Source organism: Berghia stephanieae, chromosome 3 (genome assembly GCF_034508935.2).
Source record: "Berghia stephanieae isolate SIO BIC M18660-M18661 chromosome 3, UCSD_Bste_1.3, whole genome shotgun sequence".
NCBI lineage: Eukaryota > Metazoa > Mollusca > Gastropoda > Nudibranchia > Aeolidiidae > Berghia > Berghia stephanieae.
The window spans coordinates 47376009-47392880 of record NC_088362.1 but is presented as its reverse complement, the minus strand read 5'-3'; the positions used below and the strand labels follow the sequence as shown (position 1 = coordinate 47392880).

At 36.4% G+C, this 16872-nt stretch overlaps 1 protein-coding gene across 1 annotated transcript in view; it reads left to right on the top strand.

The window, feature by feature from the left end:
* Window positions 1-6913: 6913 nt before the first annotated feature.
* Window positions 6914-16872, top strand: part of LOC144967876 (uncharacterized) — a 41983-nt gene continuing 32024 nt past the window's right edge. The window contains exon 1 of the mRNA XM_078905613.1: window positions 6914-7086. The gene's annotated coding sequence lies outside the window, so the exon portion shown is untranslated. The remainder of the gene's footprint in view (window positions 7087-16872) is intronic.

Sequence of the window (16872 nt, the reverse complement as noted above, 5' to 3'; positions counted from 1 at the left end):
CCTTTAAATACGTGTTACAGACGATCTACTGGAAAGTGCTATATTTTCTCTTTTCTTTTGGTTATGCACATTGACAGTAATTTTTTTTTTATGCCTTTCCGCCACATCATAAGATATTGTCGCCTAGGCATTCCACGAAGGAATATTGATAATTTATCAAAAAAGATGTCTGATGTACTGGGTGGGGTTCCTGACCTTCTATAGTGGGCAGGGAGGTACTTACTGTGTCTTCTATCCCCTTATATCTATTTTCCAACTTGCTTTCTGTCTTTGTCTTGGAATGAGATTACTTGGTTTTGTCCTGGCCTGGCCGGATACCCTGGCTGAGAGGGAAACAGTCAAATGTATAGTTAGTTTTGGGAGATGATATTTTTTCTTTGTAAATCATCTCTCTGTTATGCACTGTATTATGTTTTGTTTACATATATATAATTTGTAAACATTTGAATGTGTTCCTCTTAGTGGGGACCTGTGTTCAACGTCAGGATGAGACATTTAGGTGATCTCAAACTAAGTACTTTGATAGTGTGCTCTTGCAATCTACATGTTTCCTATTTGAACCAATTCCCCTTTGTCTTACCTTTTCTTGGGTGTACTTTATTTGTAATTTTAGAACTTTTTACTATCCCATATTCTTCCTTTTTACTGGCGCTGATATGACCTAAATGTGTTGCAAGCGCCGTAAAACCCTTAAAAACATAAAACAAAAACATGTCTGATGTCAACAGGAATCACCCATGTTGTCCAAGTGAGCAAATTTGGGAAGAAAAAAAAAATAATTTAAAAAAATGGGGATTAATAATCTTGCTCAAGGAAAAAAACGAAAGTGCCTGAATCGGGGCTCGAACCAGGGACCTTCTGGGTCACAGCCTTAACCACTCAGCCACTTCGCCCCCAGTAATACATTAATACTCAATATAATTGAGTCATTCGGTTGAAAAGAAGAATGGGGAAGAGGAAGAAATAGAAGAATGAAGCATGATTTAAAGCAGTCGGCTAACTCCTTACTTGAGTCAACTCCTTACTTGAGTCAACTGTTTTTATATAAGCCTTGCCCAAGATTAAAGAACTGTTGCTCCCCTAACACCACACATATCTGACAAATGAAGACGGAGGAGAGAGAGAAAAAAATCTGATTTTACTGTAGTGTAATAACAAAAGTATTACAAAGCGTCCCTTTCATCATTTGTATCATTTTTTAAAGTAAAAAAAAATATATAAATAAATAAAAAAACGCAGCAGTTCAATAATTATTTTTCCTTACTCATTCGGTTTTACTAACAATAGATTTTGACCGGTACCTGACCACAATGATAATTTTCAATGTCAAATCCTTAAATTCGAGAATCAATCATTGTAAAACATTTTTTTTTTAAAAAAGGAAAGAATGCATTTTGATAAGAAATAAAATAGGCGAGGTTATTGGACGGACATAATAAGCCTACCTGGCACTGGAAACTTCTTTGATATTTCAAATGTTCAAGAGTTCAAGAATCTTATAATGCCATCTTCCAATGACATGTAATTCTGTCATCCATATTATTATCACAAACAATACTGATAAATCATTAACTATCGGATGTGTCCCAGAGCTTTACAAGAAGGCTCCTGTTAAGCCCCTACTGAAGAAAAATGGCATGAATTATTATTTTTAAAATCAGATACAGGCCTGTATCGGATTTACCCTTCTTTTCTAAAATCCTAGAAAAATTGTACTGAAACAGCCGTCAATCAAGTAAAACAATCTTGAATTTTTTTCAATCAGCCTATGGAGCAAACCCATGGCCGTCATGAGCAAACCACATTAACAAAATAGCGCTACTCAAAATTACAAATGACCTATTGCAAGTCAAAGATCAAGTAAAGTCTACCATAATGCGTCTCCTTGACCTTTCTGAGCCTTTGACATTTCAGATCACGAAATTATTCAAAATCGACCTCGGACAACTTTCAGAATTTCTTGAATAGTACTTAAATGATTCATCTCTTGTCTATCAGACAAGAATATAGCCGTGACTTTAGGCAACACACCATGAACGGAATGTACAATGACACACAGCGTCTCACATGGATTAGTCATTGGACCCGTTATCTTTGTGGGCAGTCAATTACTTAATTATCTTTCGACCGCCATATTGGTGAAGGAATGTGAGTAAAAGAGCCTTTTCCAAGGACTCAACTATGTGCCGAGCGAGGCTAAAACCCAGGACCTTCAGATTCGAAAGCGAGTGTCATACCACAAGACAACATAGCCGCACATATAAACACTGAAGAGTGTCTTATAGTTAGAACTAGAACATGTATTAATAGAATCAGAATCAGTATAAGAATTGACAGAATTCTATAATTCTGTCATTACTCTCATAGTACTCATCTACGTCCAGTGCTATAACCTCAGCAGGTCTATTTGCCATTATCTTATAAATAGATCAATTGCTGGTTAGAGAAGGATATGTAGGCTATTACAATCGACTGATTAGAAAGGACAAAAATGAAACATTTGGGGGAAATCACAAAACCATAAAATCTCATCATCATCATTGCCTTTTTCACCCCTGGGTCAGGGTATAGGCCACAGGCAAACAGTTTCCATCCTTCTCTATCCGAAGCTAACTTTTTAAAAAAAAAATCTCATTCCATGTCTTACCACTTCTCTGTATATCAGCTTCTTTACATGGTGCGAACGTTCCACAACGCAATTCGAAGCTGCTTGTTTGGCGAAGACGTCATCTGGTCAGCAGAGTCCTTTCGGCGATTCTTTTCATTCATTTTTAACGCAGCTTTGAAATCAAAAGCTTAATGTTGTTTAATGAATTTATAAATTCAATTCGTAATTAATTGATCAGTTTTAGTTCAATTTTCTGAGTCACTTTCATATATACAAATTATTCTTCTGTGGAAATAAAATCTTTTGAGTAATATTCAAATTTTATTTTTTTTAATTTCACAATAATATAAGTCACAGTCGTAGCTCTAAAACCTCATATTACTGACGTAGTGGACTGACGTCAGTGAGTTGAAATTATAAGAAATTATAAAGCAATCGAGGCTTACCTGTAAGGTGAAGATTGTTTCAGATTTTAACTCACTGTCGTCAGGAACAAAGTAATAATATGACCTCCCTCATCCTCCCATATTTTATGACATAGATTGTAATTCATTGTATAAAATAGATATGTTATTTTTTAATGTGAGGATATAATTCTGACGACAGTGAGTGGAGTTATACACAACTTTGTGACTTGTTAAAGTGTGACTGGTTCAGCGGTGACGTTCCTGCCGACTGTGAGTTAAAATTATTATTATTATTATTATCATCATCATCATCATCATCATCATCATCATCATCATCATCATCATCATCATCATCATCATCATCATCATCATCATCATCATCATCATCATTATTATTATTATTATTATTATTATTATATTTATTATTATTTTTATTTTCTTCATTATTATTATTATTATTATTATTATTATTATTATTATTATTATTATTATTATTATTATTATTATTATTATTATTATTATTATTATTCTGGGTGGGGTTCCTGATCTCCCGTAGTGGGCAGGGGGGGGGGGGGGGGGGGGGGGGGGGGATACATACTGTGTCTTCTATCCCCTTATATATGTTTTCCAACATGCTTTCTGTCTTTTTCTTGGAATGAGATTACTTGGTTTTGTCCTGGCCCTGGCCGGAGCCCTGGCTGAGAGAGAAACAGTCAAATGCATGGTTATTGTTTTGGGAGATGATATTTTTTTCCTTGTAAATCATCTCTCTGTTATGTATTATTATATTTGTTATTTTGAATGTATAATGTAAGCACGAGTGTATTCCTCTTTGTTGGATTTTGTGCTTGTATCCAGATGAGACTTATAGGTGATCTCAAACTAAGTACATTGGTGGTATGCTCTTGAAATCTACATCTGATCCCTATTTGTTCCCAGCTCCCTCGTGTCTTACTTTTCCTTGGGTGCTTTAATTGTAATTCTAGAACTTGTTACTATCCCATTTTACTTTCTTTTTTTTCTGGCGCTGATAGCTATAACCTAAATGTGTTGCAAGCGACGTAAAACCCTTAAAAACAAAACAAACATATTCTTCTTCTTCTTCTTCTTCTTCTTCTTCTTCTTCTTCTTCTTCTTCTTCTTCTTCTTCTTCTTTTTCTTCTTCTTCTTCTTATTATTATTAATATTATTATTATTATTATTATTATTATTATTATTATTATTATTATTATTATTATTATTATTATTATTATTATTATTATTATTATTATTATTTTTATTACAAACACAAATGTGACCCAATATGGCTTTAAGAGAACTCATGGAAATTTAATTAAAGATTCAAATTCTAAAATTAAAATCGTTCTTGAAATTATTAACAGGAATGAATGCCGTCCCAAAAACAACTAAAACAATACAAAAGAAACTCAGATGTGTTTTACTTGGAATTCAAATTTCGGGATTTGTCTCGAAATAAATCAGGTTGAGACGACGGATAAAAGGCCTTTATCTCCCATCCCAGCAGTCAATATTTTAAACAAAATATCCATCTCATACAGTACAAATCGCCTATTATGCGCATTGCACTGTGTACGGCATTTAAGAAACAAAAATCACTAGACACTCGAAATCAGTTGAACCATTTCAAATTAATTTCATTTTGAAGTGTAGGGCTGTTCCTACCCGGGTAATTTATTACCCGGGTAGGATCCGGGTAATGGTTGCCAATTACCCGGGTACCCGGGTACCCGCCATGAAAATGGGAATGGGGGGCGGTTTTTTTTGTTTGTCCGTTTGTTTTTTTTTTTTGTTTTGTTTTTTTTGTTTGTTTTTTTAAGCATATCTTTATTTGAACAAACTGTAGAAAAAGATATAACAAAATATTAAGAATCAAAACAAAAAATAAAGACTTTGCAACAACTCAACGATTGAGAAAATCAAGGCAAAAGGCAAATTTGCTCCATCGCTGCAGTGATAGTTGGTTGTTGCTGCTTGCTTGTTGGTCGGGGCCTACTGGTACTAGTGGAAGCAACAGAAAGTTCTTGGTTGCATCCCTCTAACGCCATCGGATGTTTGAATCTCAAGTGTTTTAAAAGGCTTGAGGTGGATGATCCTTCAGCCTTGATCTGAGCATTACATATTTTGCACATTGCGTATGATTTATCTTTTCTGTCAAAATAATTCCATGAAAGGGATTTTGTCTGGGACGACATAGTGACAGATGCGTGATTAATTATTCAGCGTCGCAATGTCGTGTGTGTGTGAAAACAATAGCTGGGGGGGGGGGGGGGGGGGGTGTTTATACATATTCTTCTTCTTCTTCTTCTTCTTCTTCTTCTTCTTCTTCTTCTTCTTCTTCTTCTTCTTCTTCTTCTTCTTCTTCTTCTTCTTCTTCTTCTTCTTCTTCTTATTCTTCTTCTTTTTCTTCTTCTTCTTCTTATTATTATTATTATATTATTATTATTATTATTATTATTATTATTATTATTATTATTATTATTATTATTATTATTATTATTATTATTATTATTATTATTATTATTATTATTATTATTATTTATTATTATTTTTATTACAAACACAAATGTGACCCAATATGGCTTTAAGAGAACTCATGGAAATTTAATTAAAGATTCAAATTCTAAAATTAAAATCGTTCTTGAAATTATTAACAGGAATGAATGCCGTCCCAAAAACAACTAAAACAATACAAAAGAAACTCAGATGTGTTTTACTTGGAATTCAAATTTCGGGATTTGTCTCGAAATAAATCAGGTTGAGACGACGGATAAAAGGCCTTTATCTCCCATCCCAGCAGTCAATATTTTAAACAAAATATCCATCTCATACAGTACAAATCGCCTATTATGCGCATTGCACTGTGTACGGCATTTAAGAAACAAAAATCACTAGACACTCGAAATCAGTTGAACCATTTCAAATTAATTTCATTTTGAAGTGTAGGGCTGTTCCTACCCGGGTAATTTATTACCCGGGTAGGATCCGGGTAATGGTTGCCAATTACCGGGTACCCGGGTACCCGCCATGAAAATGGGAATGAGGGGGGGGGGGGGGGGGGGGGGGGTTGTTTGTCTGTTTGTTTTTTTTTTTTTGTTTGTTTTTTTTTGTTTGTTTTTTTAAGCATATCTTTATTTGAACAAACTGTAGAAAAAGATATAACAAAATATTAAGAATCAAAACAAAAAATAAAGACTTTGCAACAACTCAACGATTGAGAAAATCAAGGCAAAAGGCAAATTTGCTCCATCGCTGCAGTGATAGTTGGTTGTTGCTGCTTGCTTGTTGGTCGGGGCCTACTGGTACTAGTGGAAGCAACAGAAAGTTCTTGGTTGCATCCCTCTAACGCCATCGGATGTTTGAATCTCAAGTGTTTTAAAAGGCTTGAGGTGGATGATCCTTCAGCCTTGATCTGAGCATTACATATTTTGCACATTGCGTATGATTTATCTTTTCTGTCAAAATAATTCCATGAAAGGGATTTTGTCTGGGACGACATAGTGACAGATGCGTGATTAATTATTCAGCGTCGCAATGTCGTGTGTGTGTGAAAACAATAGCTGGGGGGGGGGGGGGGGGGGGGTGTTTATAGTCCCCATCTCGAGTTCTTGGAAGGACGTTCATTAGTTTCGATTTCCGAGAGAAAGTCGACTTCTTGGAATCAGGTTGATTCCTAACTAATTCCTAGCTATTGGAAAGCCCATAATGTAATCAATAATTTTATTTTGATTACGGATAGTTTTTTTTTAACGGAAATATGATTGAATTATATTCTATAAACCAATAAAAAAACGTATTAAAGAGAAATTGAAAAATACCCGGGTACCCGAGGGTTCTACCCGGGTACTCGAAATATTCTGCAATACCCGGGTACCCGCACAGCCCTATTGAAGTGTAGCAGATCAAGCAGTAAAATAATAAATTCCGTGGGAGTTTCCTCTTGTTTGTTTCTAGCATTTTGTTTATATTTTTTTCGTCCTCTACTTACTACCGACAGCAGACGCAATCAAGGAGATCAATGCATATATTTATCGTACACGATTGAATAAAAAGGTACGGGTGAGGTTTTGCGTTCACTTTAATAGCCAAATACAAATCATTCGTTCATTCACGCCTGCATTCTCTCTGACATTCATTATTCAGGCAGGCAGTTTCATTCAGTTTCAATTTCACGCCTTCTTCTCCTTCTATCTATTACTATTATAGAGAGGTGAGCCGGTGTTACCAATACTTAGCTTCTATACCAGGACAAATCATTCGTTTGGACAGAAAAATAAATAAAAAACTTACCGCTTACCGTCAAAAGCAGTTTAGATTTGAAGATGCATTTGTTTTCTATCAAAAAACATTCGGTACTGGACAATCCTTGATGAATTTCAAAAGTTGTGTTGAAATTATATCCTAATTTTTTTCATGATTCATTCCTCGCGAAATCGTGTGGGTTTCGTTTCTGTTATCAAGGTGCCGCCCCAGGTATTTTAGTGTCCCTCGATAGGTATGCAATTTGGTGCATTAGTGCAGTAAAAATTGGTGCGCAAAATTAGTTCGTAGGGGATGCGAGACTGTGTGTGTGTGTGTTTGTGCGTGTGTGTGTATGTGTGTGAGTGTGTGTGTGTGTGTCTCTTTCTTTTTTTTTTTTTTTTTGGGAGTGCCTACGTACACAGTAACGGGGCATCTAGTCTCAGGATCTACGTACACGTAAACTGGTTTACCGTTGCAACACAAGCAATAGATGGTCCTCGCTGTCGTGACCGCACGCGCTCGTGTGTGTGTGTGTGTGTGTGTGTGTGTGTGTGTGTGTGTGTGTGCGTGTGTGTGTGAGTTATTTTTTAAAAAAATCAAAACAATTTTAACCATTAATGGCAAGATTCGATCTTACACTACACTCCCCAAACTCCAGATCTTAGTCTTAATGTTATCATTAAAAGTCAAGCTTTGGGATTTATAGTTTAATTGAAGCCCGAGTCTAAATATACTCTTACTACTGCCTCTTGGTGAAACGATTTATTCCGCATAAGCAATCTGCAGAAAAAAATCAGTGTCACTGTAAAAGGTTAAAATTTCACGAAGTACGCTCCGTGAACACCGCTGTAACATTCCTTTGATCTACGTCATCAGGCAACCCGTTGTTTCTTTCATCTTTTCCCATTCCCCCTTACTATCCCCCATCCCCCGCCCCTCTCTCTCTCTCTCTCTCTCTCTCTCTCTCTCTCTCTCTCTCTCTCTCTCTCTCTCTCTCTCTCTCTCTCTCTCTCTCTTTCTTTCTTTCTTATCATAGTGTTATCCCTTCCCCTTCCCATCTCAATGTAAAATGAAAACGTTCTGCTGTTTGCAGATACATGTATGATTGTTTTGTTTTTTCTCTCTCACTCGGCTAGGATTAAAAACCAAGACATCAGGTAATTGGTGTCTAATGCCAAAGTATAGATTCTCTCTTTGGCCAATTTAGTCACGCATGTGGCAGCCCAGCTATTTATTATGTTCTGCCTATAACACACAATAAGTGGGATTTTGGGGGTGGGTACGAAAGAAATCAAGGTCATAAGTAACGTGCACAAGAGCTGTATAGGGAATTGGTTTCTGGGGGTCTTGCAAATACCAAATATTTTATGGAAAGCTCTTTCGAACTCCAAGACGTCTGGTTTGTTTTGCTATCTTGGAACAAACGAAACAGAGATGTCTTGATGTGTTACCTAGTTGTCTGATTTTGTGACCTGGATGTAAGGTTTTGTGACCTAGATGTATCCTTTTGTGTGTGCAAGCCATGCGGGTAAGTACAGCGATAGCTTGCCAGTTGAGGAAAAAATAAAAAGGAAGAAGCAGCGTATCCGCATTTGAAAAACAAAACAAAAAAACCTGAAAAAACAAAACAACTTAACCTTTTAAAGGCGAATATCAATCTTACTTGGACCAAAAATAAAATCTTACCGTTTTCATCAAAAGACAAAAAACAAATTACAATTTAAGAATTTGAGCTTTTATAGAGGGCAATATCCACCCAACGTGCTCAAAGCGCTTTTTATCAATATTCTTACTCCTCTTATGGTGGAAACGTTTTTTTTTTCTGCGTTAAAAAATAATATAAATGAAGACTATTATTTGAAAACAAAAAAAATCAGTGTCACTGGCAAAGGGTTAATTGCAGTACTCCTGCATCCTGTGAGACTCCTACGGCACTTGCTAATCATAAAAAAGGAAATAGCAATCAACAATACTAAGGTGAAAAAAAAGAAGAAAAAAAAAAGGTGGGGGGGGGGGGGGAGGGGGGGGGAGAGAGAGAGCAAATCCAGTAGCAATGCAACCTTTTAGCGGCGAAATTCGATCTTTGACCTAACACCAAATCTTCTATCATCAAAAGACAAGTAACGGCAAAACGATTATAGACAATTGAAGTCCGAGTTGCGATAGTCTGACTGCTCTCTTGGTGGAAACGCTGTATTCCCCGTTAACAATAATAAAGATAAAAGCAAACTATTATCTAAAAGCAAAAAATTAGCTTCGCTGTTAAGGGGTTAAGAACACCTGCAACTGCAACTGCCAGCATCCTTGAGATGCTCTACGTCACCAAGGTCACCAATCGACACGTCTCCCTCTCGTCGGCATGCACCCCCCCCCTCCACTCTTTCAAGGTGGTGGTGGCGGCGGATAAAAAAGGCAAAAGGCCTTTTTTCTTTCATTCAATCAACTTGACTGCTGGTGGACCCTAGGCCTCTCTACAAGTACAAGAAATAATACTCACTTTTTCTCTGCTCCAACGAAAATATCTACCCCCTACCGGTCTAATTATTTGTAGCAGACGACAAATTTCTCAAAACGGTCACGTGACACTGTAAAAACAACACAGGAAGTCCATGAAAGCTTATTTACGGCATTTCCTTTGAACCGTGTAAACAACAAAATTTCGTTTTCATTCGACTCAACGGGTCAGATTGGCCGGTATTTTTTTAACGAACTAAAGTTCTGAAAAATCAAAATGTTTCTTAGAAAGTTGAAAGATGCTAGTTTTTGAAACAGAGGTAGGTTTAAAAAAAAAAATCTTTATATTTTACGTGAATGCATGCTCAAGGCGAGTTGGACGTGCAGCGGAGGTTGGTCGGCCAAAGGCCCACCTCTCTACTACGAAACCACATTAAATGGCAAAGACCTGATTAAAGACACACATGTGTGAAGATTTCACGTGGAATAGAAAAACATGCCGACAAGTCTACGACAACTGATGATTGAGTCTCAATTTTGCTGAGAGTCTGAGACTGAGAGCTAACGGTATCAGTATCAGTATCAATATCATCATCGTCATCACTGAGTACTGTTTGATTGTTACTTACTTACTTATGGGTATTTATGGATTGTTTCCAGCACAGGTCTTTTAGGTCCTCTTCGCCAGACTCTATTTCTTCATCGTCTTTGTGATTTAAGTTTCTTCCGCTGTTTTACAATCTAAAGCACATTTTGTCTAGTCTGCTCTTGAAGCTATTTGTTTAGGCTTAGAATTTAGGTTTTTGCATTCACAAATCTTCACAATCTGGTAAACTGTTCCATATTTTCGTTGTTCTCACAGTAAAACTGTGTTTTCTCACATCCAATCTTGGTCTTTGTGTGAGCAGTTTCTTTTTGTTACCTCTGGTGTCTTTTCTTATTTTGAAGTCTTTCCTCAATTTGATAAATTCTGTCATGTCTTGGTCATATTTACCACTTGTCATCTTGTAAAGTTCTATCATGTCACTCCTATATCTTCTGTATTTCAAGGTTGGTAAATTAAGTTTCCTCAGTCTTTCCTCATAATCTTGCGATCATAGATCAGGCAACTGTTTTGTGGCCCTCCTTTGTACTGCACACTTTCAATTAGCTCTTATTTTTCTATGCAAGGAAACCAAACTGAGCTTGCATAGTCTAAGTGCGATCTCACAAGCGCTTTATAGAGGGGTAAGAATGTCTCTTTGTTTAGGTATTGGAATGTGCGTCTGATGACGGCAAACATGGAGTTGGCTTTTTTTACTTTTTCACTGATATGTGTATCAAAAATTAATTTGTCATCTATATAATGACTCCAATGTCCTTTTCTTCTTTAACCCGTTTCAATGGAATACCCATCGAAGTATATTTGAAGTTGTCTCTTGGTTCACTTTTCCCAACACGCAGGAATTTACACTTATCAGGGTGGAATTTGAGTAACCATGTATCACTCCAAGATTCTAGTTTCTTCAGGTCATCTTGCAATATATCCCTATCAATCTCTTCTTTTATAATTTTGAATATCTTTGTGTCACCAGCAAAGAGGTAAAGGGATGAGTCAACAATGTCAGGTAAGTCATTTATATATATGACAAAGAGAACTGGTCCAATGACTGATCCCTGCGGAATCCCTGAGATTACTTCCTGCCAACTAGAGTATGACGGATTAATTTCTACTTGTTGTCTACTTCCAATCAGATAGTGTTCTATCCAACTAATCATTTCTTCACCAACTTTGTATGCTCTCAATTTATTCAATAGTCTTCTGTGTGGAACTGTGACGAAGGTCTTTTGATAATCCATATACACACAAACCACTCCGTGGCCTTTATCGATAGCTTCCGTCCATTCATCTAAGACTCTTATTAGTTCCAGTGATGTTGACCTTCCTGCGATAAAGCCACACTGTTTCTTCGTGAACAAGTTATTGTTTTTGAAGTGTTCAATAATATGATTTCTTATTAGTTTCTCCATTAGTTTGCATACTACTGATGTTAAGCTTACAGGTCTGTAGTTGCTAGCTAGAGCTTTGTTCCCTATTTTATATATGGCTCTGATTTTGGCTTCTTTCCAGTCATTTGGTACTTTCTTCATTTCCAATGAATTGTTGAAAATTATGTTTAGAGGTTTCATCATCTCATGTCTCAGTTCTTTGGATAATAAGTGGAGGAATGAAATCGACACCGATTCATGCAATGGAAACCATAACAGGACTTACATCTCTATCAGAAAGAAGAGAATCAAAAATTTTGAAACAATACACAGACGTGAAAACAATGACAGATCAGCCTCTTCACGCTAGAGCACAACAAAAGAAAACTAGGCGGCTGAAAAGATCCCACTTTATTGAAAGAGCCAGCAAATTGAAAAAGATCACGAACTTGACGGAATAATGACCCAAAAATGCAAAGCAAATATCAGAGTACCAATTTGGAAAAGGCAAAATCACTTGAAAATCAAGACTTCCGTTGGTGACATTTCAACAAAACAAAAACACGGTGAAGAAATCAAGAAGTCTGTACAGAAGTGCATTGATCAAAACTACCCTGGAAAAAAATGGACAAGAATCTATACCGATGGTTCATGCAATAAAGAACACACATGCGGGGGCCTGGGAGTGCACATCGAGTACACAAATGGTCAACAAAGGAGATAAGCAAACCAACTGGTACTCGCACTTCAATCTACAAGTCAGAGGCAGATGCAATCCATGAAGCTGTTAAGCAAATCCTCTCAGAAAATGAAAAACCAAGACACATAGTGATTTTAACAGATGCTAAGAAAATTCTGGAGGATATAATGATGTCCTTTGCGGATGATATAGACGCCTTGGTGGAAGACCTCATGAAGCTAAGCAAGTTTACCAACATTGTACTGCAGTGGATTCCAGGACACTGTGGGATACTTGGAAATCAGATCGCTGACCAACTGGCAAAGGCAGGCAGTCGCATGCAGCAACCCTCCCCAATGTACTCAACAGGAGAAATTAACAAAATGGCCAAATTTATCCAGTCTCAGAGATGGAGAGAGAAGCACCCAGAATACAACATGAATGACCCAATCAAGGTGCTCGACAGAAAGGAACAGGTCATCATCTTCAGACTGAGAACTGGACACAACCAGTTAAAGGAACATATGTGGAGGATGTCCAGAGCAGGTGCCTCTGGACAATGTGACTGCGGACTTGAAAATGAAAATGGACATCATGTCCTAATGGAATGTCCAAAGTACAACCAGTTGAGAAGGAACTTCTGGCCTGACCCAACCCCATACTCAAAGAAGCTGTACGGCAGTGAGGACGACCTCAGGACCACTGTGGGCTTCATTCACCAGACCAGACTGACCATGTGACGTGACGGGAACGAAGAAGAAGAAGAAGTTCTTTGAGGAATCCTGGGTGTAGTTTGTCCATTCCTGGTGCCTTGTCAGCTTTCAATGTTTCTAATGCACAAAGGATTTTTGATTCTGTAATCTCAAGCTGATACCATGGCTCTGTTGTCGTCCTTGTTTCCAGGTTTGGGGCAGTTTCTGTGGGTTCTTTAGTGAATACACTACTGAAGTATGATCCCAAGATATTCGCCTTTTTTCCATCATCGGCCACTGTTTCAAATAATGGGTCTGTTGGGTCCACGCACAGATCTTCTATCCCTTGTTGAATTTTACTTTTGGATTTGATGTATTGCCATAGTTTTTACGGATTGGACTTGGCTTCTTTAGCTAGATTGTGTTCATAGTCTCGTCGTGCTCTACGTACTAGTTTTGTCACTTTATTTCTGGTTCTGTTATATTGCTTCCTGACTTGACCATTGGTTTGATTTTGACAGACTTTCTTTGAAAGCTTACTTTTCTCTTTTATGAGACTTATAATCTCTTTATGTAGTGGTACCTTGTCTCTATTCCGGTTGAGTTTGTTTGTAGGGACATATTTGTCTTCTAAGTTTATAGGCGTTTTTTTGAAATTGTTCCATATCACATCTATGTCCTTATGGTCTAGCATTTCCTCCCAACATTGATTATTTAGTTCCTCTCTGATTTTGATGTAGATGGCCTTTTTATAATTTTTTCGTGTCCTGTTTGGTCTCTTTATAGTCATGTTACATGTATATTTAAATGTTAGGACACAGTGGTCGCTCTTTCCTAGTGGGTAGTTGTACTCTATCTCTTCTACAGCCTGCTCATTGGATGTAATAATCAAATCGAGCGTACTCGGATTGTTTGTGCCTCTCCATTGGTTTATCTACATGTTGGAACAGAAAAGAGTCTTGTAAAGTATTTAGGAAGTTTTGGTCTTCTTTGTGATCCCCCTCCACCAGTAGATAGTCCCACACTATATGTGGGTAGTTGAAATCTCCCATCAAAAGAAAATGGGTGAATTTCATGCTAACTGCCTCCAATATGAGGTTATGTAATTGTTTATTATTTTCAGTTGAGTCATCATTTGGGGAGCGGTATACAAGTCCAATCAATAAATTTTCATCAACCTTAGTTTTAATATTTACAAAAAGGTTTTCTTTAAATTCTGTAGATAGTTGGATTTCTTGAGCCTTAAGGTCTTTGTGTATATAAAATAAGAGTCCTCTTCCCACATTTGAGTTGATATTGGAGTGAAACATATCATAATCATTGATCCAATCCATCGAGAATTCAGCAGGGAGTATTCTTTGATTAAAATTTTTTGACTTGACTTCTGTAATACCAATAATTTTTGGTTTGGTGTCTTCTATTCTCACCTGAAATTCATTACGTTTATTTCTAAAAGAGTCTGCGTTTGTATAAAAACAATTAACATAATCAACACTATTTACAATCTTTGATTCTTTTTCCTTTATAGGTTTTCTTTTATTATTTTCCTGGCCCAAGGTGGTCCCCTTACTTTGAATTTGCAGCCTGGATGGGTTTTCTGGAGGTTTTTTTCCTTTCGTACAGTCTTTTCTCTTTTTGCCTTTCAGTTATGGTAAGGTCGTTTGATAGTCGAACATTCTCATAATTTTTGGCGGACTTTAAGTAATTCTCTCCTCTGAAAAGCTTTGTCTTTAACTTAGGATCAGTGAAAGTTAGTAACAGAGGCTGCTTCAAGCTGGGATTATCTTTATTGAATTTCCCAAGTCTCCTTGTTCTTGAAATGATTCCTTGGGTAATCTCTGCATTACATATGGCAGCAATTCTGATGGTTTCCTCAATATCTTATCCTACTCTTCCTGACCTTTCTTCTGAAATATATTCCCCGATGCCATACACCACCATATTGTTTTCTCTCCTCTTTCTCTCCTCAAATTCAGACATGACCAAAGACACTTCATCCCTTTCTTCATTTTCCTTTCCACTTGATGCACACTTTTCCCTTTTCAATTCCTCTAACTATATCTCTCACCCTTCCTTCTTCACATTTGTGTTTTAGAGCTTCTTCCAAAGCCTTCAATCTGTTTTCAAAATTAGAGGATATCTCTTTAAATCTTTCCTCATTTTCTCTGTCAACAAGTATATTTCTTTCTACCTTTTCTCTACATTCTGTGCAGAACCACATTGTGTCATCACTTTTTGTCATCCATGAATATTCCTCGATGGTTTTGCCAAGACATTTGATGCAGAAGTGGTCTTTGCATCGTTGGCATTTCAGTAATTTGTCATTTGGATCAGAAAATCCCAATGTGCATATTTTGCAATGCCAAGTACTGTTCTTTCTGTTTTTCTTGACGTTTGGATTTGGAGAATTGTTTCTTGAGTTGTTGGGGGTTGACTTCCCTCCTTTGGTCCGCCGTTTTTTGTCAATAATGTTTTCTTGTGATAGTGGTTCTTTGTTTGATATTTTAAGAGAGATTTGTTTGAATCAATATTAATTTATTAAATATTAGGCTCTATAATCATGGAATGAAAACACTACAGAATGGGGAATGCTCCAAATAATCTCTTAAGTATTAATTTGAAAGAAAATAATTGGACATTGAAAATACAATCTGCGCCATTTTTTAAGTCACCGGAAGTTGATCTCTCTGTTGCTGACTGTTGTTATTGTTATAATTATAACTGAAAAAAAAGTACAAAATAGAAATAAACTATAAGAAAAAAAGATGTGAAAGGACACATTGGAGACAAAAATCTAAATTATTTAAAACAAGAACTTTAAATTTTAAACTTTAAACTTTAAAAGTAGATAGTTTGTCTGTCTCAATGACTCATTGTTATTTTATTCACCTTATTCATATTCTTTTATATAAAAAAAATAATAATTTTGCAACGTTTTTTAATGCCTTGTATTTTCTTCCGATGGTCAATACAGACAATCTCACCCAACTCTAAGCCATTAAATTCATTAAAATACAATGCCATTTTGAACAGAGAAAGGTCAAAGTAAGCATGTCATATTTTCTAACATTATGAATCATATTGAGGCCAATAAAATTTTAACAAATCAAAACAAGTAGAAAAAAAAATGTCATGTGAAACAAATGATCACAACAATCAATGATTGACCTAGCAGAAAACAATAATAAACAATTGCAACCTGATATCATTTAGTTAGACCATCAAAGCTTTTGACAAAGTCCACCATCATACATTGGAACTGAAATTATGGAGATATGGAATACGATACAAAACATTACAATCAAACACAGGTAGTTGTCGGGTCGTAGATGGTAAGTTATCAGACTCAGCCCAAGTGGTATCTGGTGTTCCTCAGGGACACAGTTCTCAGCCCCCTCCTATTCTTAATCTACATTAATGATATGGCAGAAAGACTTACACCAGGAGCTCAACTGACATTGTTTGCAGATGACAGCTTCTGTATCGGATGATAAGAATCAAACGTAACACAGAAATTCTTGAAGCCGATCTAGATAGCTTACAATTACAATGCTGGGAAATAGAAAATAGCATGGAATTCCATCGACAGAAGTGTCAGGTTCTAAAATTCACAAACTACAGAAAAATCATACATTAAACATTCACAACACATAACACTGCACTAGAAAAAGTAAGCAAGACAAAATATCTAGGAGTAACAATAACTAATAACTAAATTGGAAAAATCATGTTACAAACATATGCAAAAAAGCAAACTCTACCTTAGGCTTCCTCATAAGAAACTTATACGACAGCAGGAGGGAA